The 16,415-nt window shown below is 43.7% G+C and overlaps 1 protein-coding gene across 1 annotated transcript in view; it reads right to left on the bottom strand.

Annotated features, from left to right (window-relative positions):
- The window catches only part of dtnbp1a (dystrobrevin binding protein 1a), a 144,533-nt gene that overhangs the window by 27,122 nt on the left and 100,996 nt on the right, over positions 1-16,415 (bottom strand). The window lies entirely within an intron of this gene.

Below are 16,415 nucleotides of genomic sequence, written 5' to 3'. Positions count from 1 at the left end.
AATGCTTAATATTCACAAGTTGGAAAACCTTTTTTTGGAATTTGCTATTGGTTTGCTGTTTTCCATCCATTTTGGACAATGGAGTTCATTTGTGGCGACAACACAAAGAGCTAAATGTTTGCAATGGAGAGGAAGAATTTCTTAGTAGAACGGAGATGAGTAAGCATCAGCTAGGCAGAAAATCTCAGATGACAGAACCATAAATGAGCTCATTCACTAAGAGTGTTGACGTATTTCAAATGGAGAAACTCGAGATTAAAACATTTTATGTGCTTAGATTGAAGGCTGGCATATTTAGTTCACTAATGTAGCTTCCTAAATTGGCTCCTGTCTGCTACCAAAATATAGACCCAGATATTTATTCATTCTGGACTCAATAAGCTCTTGGCTGACTTCCCATTTTCTTGAGCATGTTTAAAACTCTGCTCCCTATATCTTGTGTAGGAAGGAACTGAAGATGCCGAAGATAGACACAAAATGCTGGAGTAACTCAGCGGGTCAGGCAGCATCTGTGGAGAAAAGGAATAGGTGACGTTTCGGGTTGAGACACTTCTTCAGGCCGAAGGGCCTGTTTCCCTTCTGTATACTTCCATATTCCAATTCTGGCCCCAAAACCTTGCTCATTTAGACACGTCTCCTATTACAAAGATGCTTAAAACCCACCTCCTTGACCAAGACTTTGGTCACCTACCCTAATGTCTTTCTCTCTTGCTCACGACTAATCTTCAGTTTTGTTCAGTCACATGTAAAACATAATTGGGTTCAAAATGCCAAGCAGAGTTTCATAGTAGCTGAATTAGCAAAAGCAGAACCCAAATTGATTTACGATTAAATTTTAATCACGTGTTCATCTAAAATGTTATGATAATGTCCCCCTTAAATGCCCTGGGCATTCCATTATACACAAAGAACTGCAAGCATGCAGATTGATATCATGGTAAAAGAATTTTGAATGCACATCAATGTAAAACTAGCAAAATAACTAATCCTAACCTGAACGTAATGTGCAGCAAATCATAGAATCATACAGCATGGGAACAGGCCCTTTGGCCCAGCTTGTCCACACCGACCAAAACGTACCGTCCACATTAATCCCTCTTCCCTACGTCCCCCACTCCTCCAAACCTGACCTATCCATGTACCTGTCTGAAAGTCCCTTCCTCAACTATCTCCACATTCAGCTCAGCACCCTCTGTGTGAAATGTAAAGAAATGCAAAATCCCAAGCAAGATATGTACAAGATAGGGCAGCACAGTGACGCAGCGATGGAGTTGCTGCCTTACCGTGCCAGAGACCTGGGTTCAATCCTGACCACGGGTGCTGTCTGCACAGAGTTTAAACGTTCTCACTGTGACCAGGGGTAATGGGGAGAAGGCAGGAGAATGGGGTTAAGAGGAAAAGATAAACAAACCATGATTGAATGAATGGAGGAGTAAACTTGATGGGCCGAATGGCCTAATGCTGCTCCAATAATTTATGATCATGTCGGTTTTCCCCGGGTGCTCCGGTTTCCTCCCACATTCCAAAAACGGGCAGGTTTGTAGATTAATTGGCTTCTGTAAATTATCCCCAGTATGTAAGATAGAACTTGTCACAGAAATCTATGGAGGCCAAGTCAATTAATATTTTTAAGGCGGAGATTGATAGATTCTTAATTAGTGTCAGAAGTTATGGGAAGAAGGCAGGAGAATAAGGTTGAGAGGGAAAGATAGATCAGCCATGATTGGATGGCAGAGTAGACTTGATGGGCTGAATGGCCTAATTCTACTTCTATAACTTATGAAGTTTTCACACAAGGTGTTATGTGGAGTGTTTTAAAAGTGATTATTGCATGAATGCACATCATAGTACAGGTGATCGCAGAATGGCGTGGACTTTGTGGGCCGAAGGGCCTGTTTCCACGCTGTATCTCTAAACTAAACTGGTTTGAAACCAGATTAGAAAGTCGTCAGAGAATCTGCTAAGTGTTCTAGTCACATATACAGGCAAAACAATTTTGTTAATGGAAGAACGAAAATCATCATCACTAAAAATTAATCATGGGAGACACAGTTATTAACACCGAGCTCTCATCTGGCTCAACGAGTATGCCATAACCGCCAGAGTTCACAATTTAGCTTGATTCATTGCAGCTGCACCTTTTACTCTGCATTGTCAATGTCCGATGTTAAATTGGAATCTTAAACCTGCTCTTGACAAAATTAACATGAAGCTAAATAGGCAATCATTAATGGATTGGATGTTGAAAAGGATTAGAGCAAGTTATCATTTTCTTGCAGAGATGTGTCTAACCGAGAGGAACCCTTGTTAAATATCACATGTGCATTTAATGGAACATAATATGTGAATGGATTTTTAAAAACTAATCTTCAGTTCCGTTCATTGACTGGTAAAACATAATTGAGTCCAAGGTGTCAAATCTGGTTTCATAGCTGCTGAATTAGCAAATGCAGAATACAAGTTGTTTTATAAAAGGTGTTTAAATTTAGATTGGAAGCTACTTTTAAGTTGACCATCAGGGCACAATTGTGCAAAGATAAAACAGGAAAAATGTATCATTAACAAGCAAAACTGAAATTGGATGGAACAAGAAATATTAAACTAATTAAAAGGAAGTGAAATAGCTAGAGAGGACCATTTAGAGTCGTAGAGTCATAGAGTGATACAGTGTGGAAACAGGCCCTTCGGCCCAACTTGCCCACACCAACCAACATGTCCCATCTATAGTCTCACCTGCCTGCGTTTGGCCCATATCCCTCTTAACCTACTGTGTCCATGTACCTGTCTAAATGTTTCTTGAACGTTGCGATAGTAAATGCCTCAACTACCTCCTCCGGCAGCTCCTTCCATGCACCCATCACCCTTTGTGTTAAAAGGTTACCCCTCAGATCCCCATGAAATCTTTTCCCCCTCACCTTAAACCGAGATCCTCTGGTTCTCGACTTTCCTACTCTGGGCAAGAGACTCTGTGTGTCTACCCGATCTATTCCTCTCATGATTTTGTACACCTCTTTAACATCACCCCTCATCCTCCTGCGCTCCATGCAATAAAGCCCTAGATTGCTCAACCTCACCCAATAGCTCATTCCCTCAAGACCTGTCCAAATGTGTGTTAATCGTTGTGATAGATAGTACCTGCCTCAACTCCCGACTTTGGACCTCCACCTCAACATACAGCCCTCATATAAGTTTCTTCAAGGATTAAAAAAATACAGATTAAATGACACAGTTCCAACGTTCTTAGAAAACAGAGGGATCTGGATGTACATGTACATTAATATTTAATAGCAGCCCTGTTAATAAAGCCATGACTTTATAAATCTTGGCATAAAGTTTCTTGTTCTTTATGACTGAACTATTAAAAAATTTGTCGGGCTACAAAAGGACAGTAACGGGTAATGACATGTCAGAGTTGAGTTTGAGTTTAGCTTATTGTCACGTGTGTGGAATTTAATACAGAGAAGTGTGAGGTGTTGCATTTTGGGACGTCAAACAAGGGCAAGACCTACACAATAAATGGTAGGCCTCTGGGTTTGGTGTAAAGTAGAGGGATCTAGGAGTACAAGTGCATGGTTCCTTGAAAGGTCGAGTCGCAGGTAGATAGGGTGGTCAAAACGGCTTTTGGAACTTTGGCCTTCATCAGTCAGAATATTGAGTATAGAAGTTGGGAGGTCATGTTGCAGTTGTATAAGACATTGGTGGGACCGCATTTAGAATATTGTGTTCAGTTCTGGGCACCATGTTAAAGGAATGATATTGTTAAGCTTGAAAGGGTTCAGAAAAGATTTACGAGCATGTTACCAGGACTAAAGGGTGTGAGCTATAGGGAGAGGTTGAGTAGGCTGGGTCTCTATTCCTCAGAGCGTAGGAGGATGAGGGGGGAGATCTTATAGAGGGATACAAAATCATGAGAGGAATAGATCGGGTAGATGCACAGTCTTTTACCCAGAGTAGGGGAATCGAAGACCAGAGGACATAGGTTCAAGGTGAAGGGGAAAAGATTTAATAGGAATCCGAGGGGTAACGTTTTCACACAGAGGGTGGTGGGTGTATAGAACAAGCTGCCAGAGGAGGTAGTTGAGGCTGGGACTATCCCATCGTTTTAGAAACAGTTGGACAGGTACATGGATAGGACAGGTTTGGAGGGTTATGGGCCAAGCACAGGCAAGTGGGACTAGGGTAGCTGGGACATTGTTGGCCGGTGTGAGCGAGTTGGGGCAAAGGGCCTGTTCCCACACTGTATGACTCTATGTGTGCCGAGGTACAGTGAAATGCTTTTGTTGCGTGCAAACCAGTCATGCAGAAAGACAATACATGATTACAATCGAACGTCCAGTGTACAGATACATGAAAGTTCGATCAAAGACTGTCTTTATCGGCCAGACGGTGGTGAAGAGAGTCAAAAGCTTCAAATTCCTGGGAGCGCATATCTCCGAACATCAGGCAGCATCTCTGGAGAAGGAATAGGTGACGTATGAGTCTGAAGAAGGGTCTTGATCCGAAGCGTCACGTATTCATTTTCTCCAGAGATGTTGCCTGCCCCACTGTGTTACCCCAGATTTTTGTGTCTATCTCCAGCACATTGATGCATTCAGTTTACATTAGCTTAGTTTATTGTCAAGTATTCCAAGGTACACCGAAAAGCTTTTATTGTGTGCTAACCAGTCAGCGGAAAAACTATACATGATTACAATCGAGCCATCCACTGTGTACAGATACATGATAAAGGGAATAACATGAATAACGTTTAGTGCAAGGCAAAGTCCAGTCGAGTCTGATCAAAAATAGTCTGAGGGTCTCCAATGAGGTAGACAATAGATCCGGACAGCTCACTTGTTGTTGGTAGGATGGTTCAGTTGCCTGATAAAAGCTGGATAACAGCTCACAAAAATAGCTCATCAATGCCTCTACTTCCGCAGAGGTTTGTGGAGAATTGGTATGAATACTCCACTGAACCTCCACAGTTGTACATTAAAGTGAATACTGACTGCTTGCATCACGGCCCTTCTGTAATTTGAATGCCTAAGAACAAAGTTGGTTGCAGAAAGTGGTTGACATTGCCCAGTCCATCGATCTCCCCACCATCAAAGGAATTTACAGAAAACACTGTCAAAAAGGCAGCTAATGTCAAAGATCCACACCACCATGGCCACGCTCTCTCTCCCTCTCTCTCTCTCTCGTCTGCTCTGCCAGTCGATCATAGCTGATCTATTTTTCCCTTTCAACCACATTCTCTTGCCTTCTCCCCAAAACCTTTGACGTCCGTACTAATCATAATCTCCGCCTTAGAAATACCCAATAACTTGGCTTCCACAGTGCCGTCTGGGACACAGGCTCACCACCCTCTGGCTAAAGAAATTCCTCCTCATCTCTCAGACCTCAAGATACGTCTTTTTGTTCTGCGACTAGGTCCTTTGGTTCGAGACTCTCCCACAAATTAAACATCCTCCTCTGTGTTCATCTTGTTCTTGTCCTGGCTATACGTATAATCTCCCTTGAGATATTTGTGGGAGATATCCTCCTGAGATATAGCCTATTCAATCCCTTGTTTCGGGTTGGGAGAAGGAAGAAGGTTTCTGACTAGAAACGTCACCTATTCCTTTCCTCCAGAGATGCTGCCTGACCTACTGAGTTACTCCAGCACTTTGCATCTATCCCTTGAGGTATTTGTTGAGTTGGCATTCCCCAAAACCCCTAACTCAAACACCATTATCAAAATAAATTATTACCTGTTAATATTAACTCTGCTGTTACTGTCACAAGATTTTAAAATGCATGGTCAAATCTATCTGGCCCAGAGAATTTATCCTCCGTTTAGTTTAGTTTAGTTTAGTTTAGTGTTATGTGGACTGAGGTACAGTGAAAAGCTTTGCTGAATATGCTGAATATTATGAATATGCTGGATTATTTCTGAATTTGCTGAATCGTTTTGCTAAATATTAATACTTCTCCACTTTAAAAAATCTTGAATTAGGTCAGGAGATTTTAACCCAGAAGTATTGTAATAAAACCTGAAAATATGTTATGGAAAATGAACCAGGTCATCCCATTAGTCCATGGCTATTATTAAAATCAAACTGCAATAAAGGAGCTTTTTCCAAAGCAGGAACATAAATCTTGCCCTCTTATTCCAGTATATATCCATCTAATAAAACAAATACTAGAATAGAAAATGTCTGCCATGTGAAACATAATCAAGGACTATTTACACGCTGGTCATTTTAGGAGGTGCATTTTGGCGCAGTGGCCAGAGACCGGGGGCTTGAGCCTGACAACGGGTGCTGTCAGTACAGAGTTTGTACGTTCTCCCCGTGACCAGCGTGGGTTTTCTCCCGGAAGCTCCAGTTTCCTCTCACACGCCAAAGACGTACAGGTTTGTAGGTTAATTCGCTTGATATAAATATAAATTGTCCCTAGCGTGTGTAGGATAGTGTTAGTGTGTGGGGAATCGCTGGTCGGCGCGGATTCAATGGGCCAAAGGGCCTGTTTCCACGCTGTATCTCTAAACTAAACTAAACTAAATTTTCTCCTTTTCCAATGAACAGAAGATACAAAAGCATGAAATCACATATGGCCAGATTATTTCCAGCTGTCATCAGACAACTAAACGGACCGCTCATAAGCTAGAGATGATGCCCCGATCTCCCAATCTATCTCATTGTGACCATTGCACTTAAAAAGAAATATCAACACTTTCTCTGTAATTATAGATAATCTCTTCAATGGCCCACTGTAGTCGAGGACAGCAACTACAGATTGGAGTCTGTAACTGTTTGAACATCTCTAAAAGTTAAGGCATTAGTTATGACATCTTGTCGTTGTTGAATATTGAATCTAACTTCAGCAGGTGTATGATAGAGCATACTGACTACTTTCATCGTGGCTTAGTATGGTCACCTGATGCACAAAATTTAGGAGGCTGCAGAATCTGCAGAACACCCACCACCCTTTGTGTGAAAAAGTTACCCGTCAAATTCCTATTAAATCTTTTCCCCCTTCACCTTGAACCTATGTCCTCTGGTTCTTGATTCCCCTACTCTGGGCAAGAGACTCTGCGCATCTACCCGATCTATTCCTCTCATGATTTTTGTATACCTCTATAAGATCACCCCTCATCCTCCCGTGCTCCAAGGAATGGAGTCCCAGCCTACTCAACCTCTCCCTATAGCTCACACCCTCCTAGCCACATCCTCGTAAATCTTCTCTGGACCCTTTCAAGCTTGACAATATCTTTCCTATAACATGGTGCCCAGAAATGAACACAATACTCTAAATGCGCTCTCACCAACGTCTTATACAACTGCAACCTCCCAACTTCTATACTCAAGTATAGTACAGTTTAGTTTAGTTTAGTTTATTATCACGTGGACCAAGATGCAGTGAAAAGCTTTTTGTTGCATGCTATCCAGTTAAAAAAAACACATGATAACAATCCAACCATCCACAGTGTAAAGATAAAGAATAAGATGCAACATTTAGTGCAAGATTAAGTTTGATAAAGTTAAATTAAAGATAGTTCAAAGGATTTAGTTTAGCTTCTTGTTTATTGTCCTGTGTACTGAGGTACAATGAAAAGCTGTTTGTTGCGTGCTAACCAGTCAGCTGAAAGGCTATATATGATTACATTTAAGCCGTCCACAGTGTACAGATACACAGTAAAGAGAGTAATATTTAGTGCAAGGTAAAGACCAGTAAAGTACAATTAAAGATAGTCCGGGGGTCACCAATGAGGTAGATGGTAGCTCGAGACGACTCTCTAGTTGTTGGTAGGATGGTTCAGTTGCCTGATAGCAGCTGGGAAGAAGCTATCTCTTAATCTGGAGGTGTGCATTTTCACACTTTTGTACCTTTTGCCTGATGGAGAGGGGAGAAGAGGGAGTGACCAAGATGAGACTAAATCCATGAATATGCTGCTGGCCTTGCCGAGGCAGCGTGAGGTGTAAAAAGAGTAAATGGAAAGAAGGTTGGTTTGCGTGATAGTCTGGGCTGCGTCCACAATTCCCTGCAATTTCTTGCGGTCTTGGATGGAGCTGTACCCAGACCATGCTGTGCTGCACCCCGATAAAATCGACTAGAAGTGCTGTCTCATGGCGGCAGCGAATGTCATCAAAGACCCCCATCACCCTGGCCGCACTCTCATCTCGCTGCTACCATCGGGAGGAAGGTGCAGGTAACTGAGAACCAATGCCTCGTTTCCCATCAATGATCAGGCTCTTGAACCACCCTGTACAACAGTAACCTTGGTAAACCTATCTCAGCACTGAACTACTATGAACATTGTGTGGTGGGAGGAAATGCAGATGCTGGTTTAAACAAAAGACATCAAAAGCAGGAGTAACTCAGCGAGTCAGGTAGCATCTCCGGAGAAATAGAACGGGTGACGTTTCGGGTGCGGAAGAGCACGAAGAAGACCGAAGACGGTCTGAGGAAGGGTCTCAACCCGAAACGTCACATATTCCTTTTCTCCAGAGATTCTGCCTGACACGCTGAGTTACTCCAGCATTTTGTGTCTATCTTCGGTGTAAACCACCATTTGCAGTTCCTTCCTACACATTAAGTGCCATTTATCATATATGGAAATACCTATCGATATTTACCTTTCTAAAAATTATAAGATCTGACTCAAAGTTTTGCCACCGCTGTTCACCTGGAGTTTAGAAGCCTCAAAGCAGAGCATGATGACTCTGACGCTGAAGAGAAACCAGCATGCTTCTCCCTGGCTGGAAAGTGAGATGTTAGAAAGTAGTAACACCCAAATCAAATCAAAATGCAAATCGCCATCAATACGACTGTTTCATGTAGACATCCTGAAGATGTGCAGGTTTGCAAGTTAATTGGCCTCTGTTTAGGTTTAGTTTAATGTCACTTGTACCGAGATACGGTGAAAAGCTTTTTGTTGCGTGCCAACCTGTCAGCGGAAAGACAATACATGATTACAGCTTTTTTGTGTCCCACTACTAACATTGTGTAGGTTGCACTATGCACCTTGGATTGCACTGTTATGGTCTGGTTACCTAGCATAATTAATAATTGATTACATTATTGTGTGAAACATAGAACACTACAGCACAGCACAGAAACAGCCCTTTGGCTAACAATGTCCATGCCGAACATGATGTCAAGTTAATCTTCCCTGCCTGCACATGATGCACATCCCTCTTTACCCTGTGTATCCATGTGCCTCTCTCAAAGCCCGTTAAACACCACTAGTGTATGTCCTCTCCTAGAGGTAGGTTCCTGGCATCCAGAAAGCTGGGCAAAAAAAACTTGGCCCGCACATCTTCTTTAAACAATGCTCCTCTCACCGTACAGCTACAATAACTTACTTCACTCCTTTGAAATAATGTTCACGTTCACAGGTTATTGGAGCAGAATTAGGAAATTCGGGCCATGGTGTCCACTCCGCCTTTCAATCATGGTTGCAACCAGTGTTGTAGTGCTAATTTTCTAGGTGCCGGAGCTGTCACTGGTGCCGGAGCGGCTGCTGTTAAAATTCCCCAGTGTTTATTTTGGCTTATTTTTTACAGAGGTGCCGGAGCAGCGTTCCGGTGAGCTCCGGCAGCACTGCACTCCTGCTCTCAACCCCATTCTCCTGCCTTCTCCCCATAACCCCTGACACCCGTAGTAATCAAGAATCTATCTCTGCCGAAAGTCCGATTAAAGATAGTCCAAGGGTCACCAATGAGGTAGATGGTAGTTCAGAACTACTCTCTAGTATCTAATCAAAACATATAAGATTATTAAAGGTTTGGACACGTTAGAGGCAGGAAGCATGTTCCCAATGTTGGGGGAGTCCAGAACCAGGGGCCACAGTTTAAGAATAAGGGGTAGGCCATTTAGAACGGAGATGAGGAAAAACTTTTTCAGTCAGAGAGTTGTGAATCTGTGGAATTCACTGCCTCAGTGGAGGCCAGTCCTCTGAATGCATTCAAGAGAGAGCTAGATAGAGCTCTTAAGGATAGCGGAGTCAGGGGGTATGGGGAGAAGGCAGGAACGGGGTACTGATTAAGAATGATCAGCCATGATCACATTGAATGGTGGTGCTGGCCCGAAGGGCCGAATGGCCTACTCCTGCACCTATTGTCTATTGTCTATTGACAAGACCCAAAAACGTGGTCTCCACTGCTGTCTGTGCCAATGCATGCTGCAGATTTTTTTAGTTTACATTTTTGTCACGTGCACTGAGGTACAGTGAAAATTTCTTTTGCTGCGTGCTAACCGGGTAGCAGAAAGACTATACATGATTACAATCAAACCATCCACAGTGTTCAGATACACGATAAAAGGAATAACGTTTAGTGCAAGATAAAGTCTAGTAAAGTCCGATTAAAGATAGTCCAAGGGACACCAATGAGGTAGATGGTAGTTCAGGACCGCTCTCTAATTATTCATAGGAAGGTTCAGTTGCCTGATAACAGCTGGGAATAGATTCACCACCCTCTGACTAAAGAAATTCCTCCTCAACTCCTTTGTAAAGATATGTCCTTTTATTCTGAGATTACATCCACTTAAGGGTGTAATTCCACCAGTGGACATTCCACTTGAGTTACTGCAGACAAGAAATGCTGTGTTGCTTTAAGCAAAAATGAATTTCACTGTTCCATTCCTGACGCATATGGGATTAACACTCTTGACTCTTCAGCACAAAACTTTATAGGCTTTAATTATTAACCCAGGACCAGGTTCTTGAGTCGTGAATGTCTAGGCCACAGTGAGAGAATATTGAAGCACGATGCTCAAGAGGGGCTTTGTTTCATGGGTGCCAGATTCTATAAGGGCAATTACTGTGGCCATCGATTGAACAATCTGAGCGGCAGTGGCACAGCAGTAGAGTTGCTGCCTCACAGCACCAGAGACCCGGGTTCCATCCTGACTCCAGGTGCAGTATGTACGGAGTTTGTACGTTCTCCCCGTGACCACGTGGGTTTCCCCCCGGGTGCTCCGGTTTCCTCCCACACTCCATCGACGAACATGTTTGTAGGCTAGTTGGCATTGGTAAAGATTGTAAATTGTCCTAGGGTGTGTGGAATAGTGTTAGTGTGCGGGGATTGCTGGTCGGCGTGGACTCGGTGGGCCGAATGGCCTGTTCCCACGCTGTATCTCGAAACTAAGCTAAACTAAAGAGTTAGCTATAAAAGATCATGCTTTTCCTAGCCACCCTTGACATTGTCTGCAAGTTCGATTGGTTCCCCAGAGGGACGAACTTCTCCCCGAGGGCAACACTGTTTGATCACGATTTCAAGTTTGCTTTAATTCAGTAACTCAAAAGCAGTCAAATTTGCAGACGACACCAAACTAGGAAAGGCAGCAGGAGTCTTCACACATTTCTAAAAAAAGCAAGTGCAAAAGAAGATGAAATACACCCAAGGCTATAGTCATGGCAGATAAAATTTATCTCTCATGCTCCAAAAATGATGTAACAATGACTGATGTTGAAACTGAAAGAGACCTTGGAGGATAGATCTGATACTAAGGGACTCCCATCAAACCAAATAGAAGCTGACAAAGCCAACAGCAGGTTGAAGTACAATGGGCCAAATCATGCTGACTGATAAACACCCCCAGATATCTTGGACCACGTTTCAAAAGGAGATGTCTATGATGCGAAGGGGAGATACCAACACATCCGCCTGCACACTCTACCATCAGATTCAGTCCCAGCAGTGGAGTGGTGACTTGAAGAGTGTGTCTGGTTTAGATTCGGTTCAGGGAAACAGCATAGTGGGCGGCACGGTGGCGCAGCGGTAGAGTTGCTGCCTTACAGCGAATGCAGTGCCGGAGACTGAGGTTTGATCCTGACTATTGGCGCCGTCTGTACGGAGTTTGTACGTTCTCCCCGTGACCTGCGTGGGTTTTCTCCGAGATCTTAGGTTTCCTCTCACACTCCAAAGACGTACAGGTATGTAGGTTAATTGGCTGGGCAAAATGTAAAGAAAATTGTCCCTAGTGGGTGTAGGATAGTGTTAGTGTGCGGGGATCGTTGGGCGACACGGACCCGGTGGGCCGACGGGCCTGTTTCTGCGCTGTATCTCTAAATCTAAATCTAGAAACAGGCCTTTCGGCCCACCGAGTCCACGCTGACCCACTGAGTTACTCAAGCCTTTTGTGTCTACCTTCTGACCCACTGAGTTACTTCAGCATTTTGTTGTGTCTGTCTTCTGACCGACAAACACCCATACACTAGTTTTATCCTACACACTGGGGACAATTTTTACCAAAACTAATTAGCCTACAAACCTGCATGCCTTTGGAATGCGGGAGGAAACCGGAGCACCCGGAGAAAACCTATGCAGTCACAGGGAGAACGTACGAACTCCATACAACGCAGCATGTTGTGAATGGATAAATCCCCCCCCCCCCCCCCCCATCTCAATAAAAAATTTAATTGAAATCTCAATCTCAGTATCACACTACATTTTAGCATTGTGAACTGTAAACCAAGCTACGACTTGTTTGAAATCCCATCGACCCGAAAAGTTAACACTATTCCTCTGTCCACACATGCTGCCTAACCTGCTCAGTATTGTTTAGGAGTTTCCATTTCTTAAAATGGTTTGTGTTTAACTTTAGAGATACAGTGTGGAAACAGGCCCTTCAGCCCACCAGGTCCGCACCGACCAGCGATCACCCCATACACTAGCACTATCCTACCCGATAGGGACAATTTACAATTTTTCCGAAGCCAATTAACCTACAAACCTGTAAGTCTTTGGAGTGTGGGAGGAAACCGGTGCACCCAGAGAAAACCCACGTGGTCACAGTACAGACAGCCCCTGTAGTCAGGATCAAATCCGGGTCTCTGTCGCTGTGAGACAGCAACTCGACCTCTGCGCCACCGTATCCCGCACCTGACCCTTAGCTTTGCACCAAGGTCTACCATATGAACATGTGACAGGACCCTGCTCAAAATTTGTATCAGCTATTGTACTTTAATGGTTTAAATGATTTACTAGTGCTTTCTATTTTTTAATTATTTAAAAACTATTCAAGTAGATTTAAATGTCTTGACTATCAGAGATATTTGAACATTTGGAAATGCCTCAGTGGTGGTGCCGAAGGTAATGTCCAACCTCTTTGCTATGAAGTGGAACTCAGCAGGTCAGGCAGCATCTCTGGAAGACGTGGATGGAGTGGATGTGGAGAGGATGTTTCAGGGAGAAAGCAGAAGAGGAGAATGATGTGGACTCTGTACATCAGTTAAAACTTTGCTTCAAAATGTTAGAATAACCGATTCACAAATCAAATCTTCAACAAATTAAGAGCAGAGGGATCTAGGAATGCAGGAGCATGGTTCCTTGAAGGTGGAGTCACAGGTAGATAGGGTGGTCAAAAAGGCTTTTGGCACATTGACCTTCATCAGTCAGAATATTGAGTATAGATGTTGGGAGGTCATGTCGCAGTTTTTTAAGACATTGGTCAGGCTGTATTTAGAGTATTGTGTTCAATTCTGGGCACCACATTATACAAAAGATGTTATCAAGCTGGAAAGGGTACAGAGAGGATTTACGAGAATGTTGCCAGGACTAGAGGGTCTGAACTATAGGGAGGGGTTGAGTAGGCTGGATCTCTATTCTCTGGAGCACAGGAGGATGAGGGGTGATCTTATAGAGGTGTATAAAATCCCTATAGATGCACTATCGAGTAGATGCACTTAGTCTCTTGCCCAGAGTAGGTGAATCAAAGACCAGAGGACATGGGTTTAAAGTGAAGGGGAAAAGATTTAATAGGAATCTGAGGGGTAACATTTTCACACAAAGCACAGTGGGTGTATGGAACAAGCTGCCAGAGGAGGTAGTTGAAGCAGGGACTAATTCAACAATAGACAGGTACGTGGACAGGACAGGTTTGGAGGGATATGGACCAAACATGGGCAGGTAGGACTAATGTAGCTGGGACATGTTGGCCAGTGTGGGCAAGTTGAGCCGAAGGGCCTGTTTCCATGCTGTGACACTCTATGACTATGACCAATTAAAATTTTGATTCAAAATATTAGAACAGCCGATTTAGAAATTAAATGTTCGACAAATTCAGCCAGCTTTTCTAGGGAAATTATTAGTCAAATTTATTTCAGCTTCCGCTTCTTACACAATATTCATTCAACTGTCCAGACAAATAGAGAAAATAAGCAAATGTAATGTCAATGATTTTCCAATATTCTAACGTACATTTTTAGATTTTTTTTTTAGATTTAGAGATACAGCGCGGAAACAGGCCCTTCGGCCCACCGGGTCCGCGCCGCCCAGCGATCCCCGCACACTAACACTATCCTACACCCACTAGGGACAATTTTTCCATTTGCCCAGCCAATTAACCTACATACCTGTACGTCTTTGGAGTGTGGGAGGAAACCGAAGATCTCGGAGAAAACCCACGCAGGTCACGGGGAGAACGTACAAACTCCGTACAGACAGTGCCCGTAGTCAGGATCGAACCTGAATCTCCGGCGCTGCATTCACTGTAAGGCAGCAACTCTACCGCTGCGCCACCATGCTGCCATTCCTGTTTTGAGCTTTAAGTTGCTTGACGTTAATGTTAACAACAATCTGTTGTGGACCAGCAACATTTAAGCAACAGACAAGAAGGCACACCAGTGCCTCGATTTCCTTAAGAGACTGAGGAAATTCAGCATGTCTCCATTGACTCTTATAAATCCCTACAGATACATCATAGAAAGCATACTGTATCCACTGTTCCAGGTGTGGACTCCTTTATATCGGCGAGACCAAGCGCAGACTGAGCGATCGTTTTGCTGAACACCTTCGGCATGGGCCTACGCGATCGCCTGGTTGCTAAACGCTTTAATTCCCCTTCCCATTCCCACACTGACCTTTCCGTCCTGGGCCTCCTCCACTGTCAGAGTGAGGCCAAATGCAAATTGGAGGAACAGCGCCTCATATTTCGCTTGGGCAGCTTACAAGCCAGTGATATGAATATTGAGCTCTAACGTCAAGTAACCTTTGCTTCCCCTCTCTCTCCGTCTCTCCCCCATCCTAGTTTGGGCAGCTGAAAACCTAGCTGTATGAAGAAGGATCTCGACCTGAAACGTCACCCATTCCTTCTCTCCAGACATGCTGTCTGTCCCGCTGAGTTACTCCAGCTTTTTGTGTCTATCTCCAGCTGTATGAATATTGATTTCTCGAGCTTCAAGTAACCCTTGCTTTCTCTCTCTCTCTCTATCCCTCCTCCACCCTAGTTCTCCTACTAGTTTCACTGTAGTCCTGATTAATTTTACTGTTTGTATGCCTCGTTGTCATCTTCCCCTCAGCCAACAATGAACCGTTGTACATTTCATTGATCGTCTGCTTTGATCTGTCATTTTCACACCTTACATTCTCTTTGTACCCTTCCATATCTCTAGTTTCCCTCTCCCCTGACTCTCATCTGAAGAAGGGTCTCGACCCGAAACATCACCCATTCCTTCTCCCCAGAGATGCTGCCTGTCCCGCTGAGTTACTCCAGCATTTTGTGTCTATCTTCAGTGTAAACCAGCATCTGCAGTTCCTTCCTACACATAGAAAGCATATTGTCGGGGTTGCATCACAGTTTGGTTGGGGCACAGCTCTGTTCAAGACCGCAAATAATTGCTGTGAGTTACAGATGTAGCCCAGTCCATCACGAGGACCAAACTCTCCGCCATTAATTCCTTTCACTCTTCACGCTGCATCAGAATAGAAGCCAACATAATCAAAAACATGTGTGTGTGTGTGTGTGTGTGTCCCGGTCATCCCTTCTTCTCTCTGATCCGTCGGGCAGAAGGTACAGAAGCGTGAAAGTGCGCACCACCAGCCTCAGCTTCTTCCCCTCTGTTACCCGGTTTCTGAACGGTCCTTCCATAAGCTGGGGCACTGTCCGTTCACCTCTACTTTGTCTCTAGAATTGTTGCACTACAATTCCAAGAATTATATTCTGCACTCCATTGTATTATTAATCACATGTACCGAGGTGCAGTGAAATTCATTTTTGTATACAGTTCATTACAAGTATCACTATACATAAGCACTTAGATACATATTTGATAAGCATTTCAGATACAGTACAAGTGTATAGCAGTAATGCACTGAGACAGTGTACAGTCGCCAATTTTGCGCCATTTAGTTGCGAATTTTTTAAATTCTCTGCCACAGTGGGCTGTGGAGGCCAATTCACTGGATGAATTTAAAAGAGAGTTAGATAGAGTTCTAGGGGTTAGTGGAATCATGGGATATGGGAAGAAGGCAGGCACGGGTACTGATTGTGGATGATCAGCCATGATCACAATGAATGGTGGTGCTGGCTCGAAGGGCCAAATGGCCTCCTCCTGCACCTATTTTCTATGTTTCTATGTTTCAACTCCCAATTGTTGGAAGTGCAGGGATCTTTATCTGACCATGAAGGTTTGTTGTCCTGGTGGCGTTGCAGGGCCACTGCTGCTCCAC

The sequence above is a fragment of the Rhinoraja longicauda genome, chromosome 2 (genome assembly GCF_053455715.1).
Source record: "Rhinoraja longicauda isolate Sanriku21f chromosome 2, sRhiLon1.1, whole genome shotgun sequence".
NCBI classification, from domain to species: domain Eukaryota; kingdom Metazoa; phylum Chordata; class Chondrichthyes; order Rajiformes; family Arhynchobatidae; genus Rhinoraja; species Rhinoraja longicauda.
The sequence above is the reverse complement of the archived record's forward strand: the minus strand, read 5'-3'. Positions and strand labels throughout refer to the sequence as shown.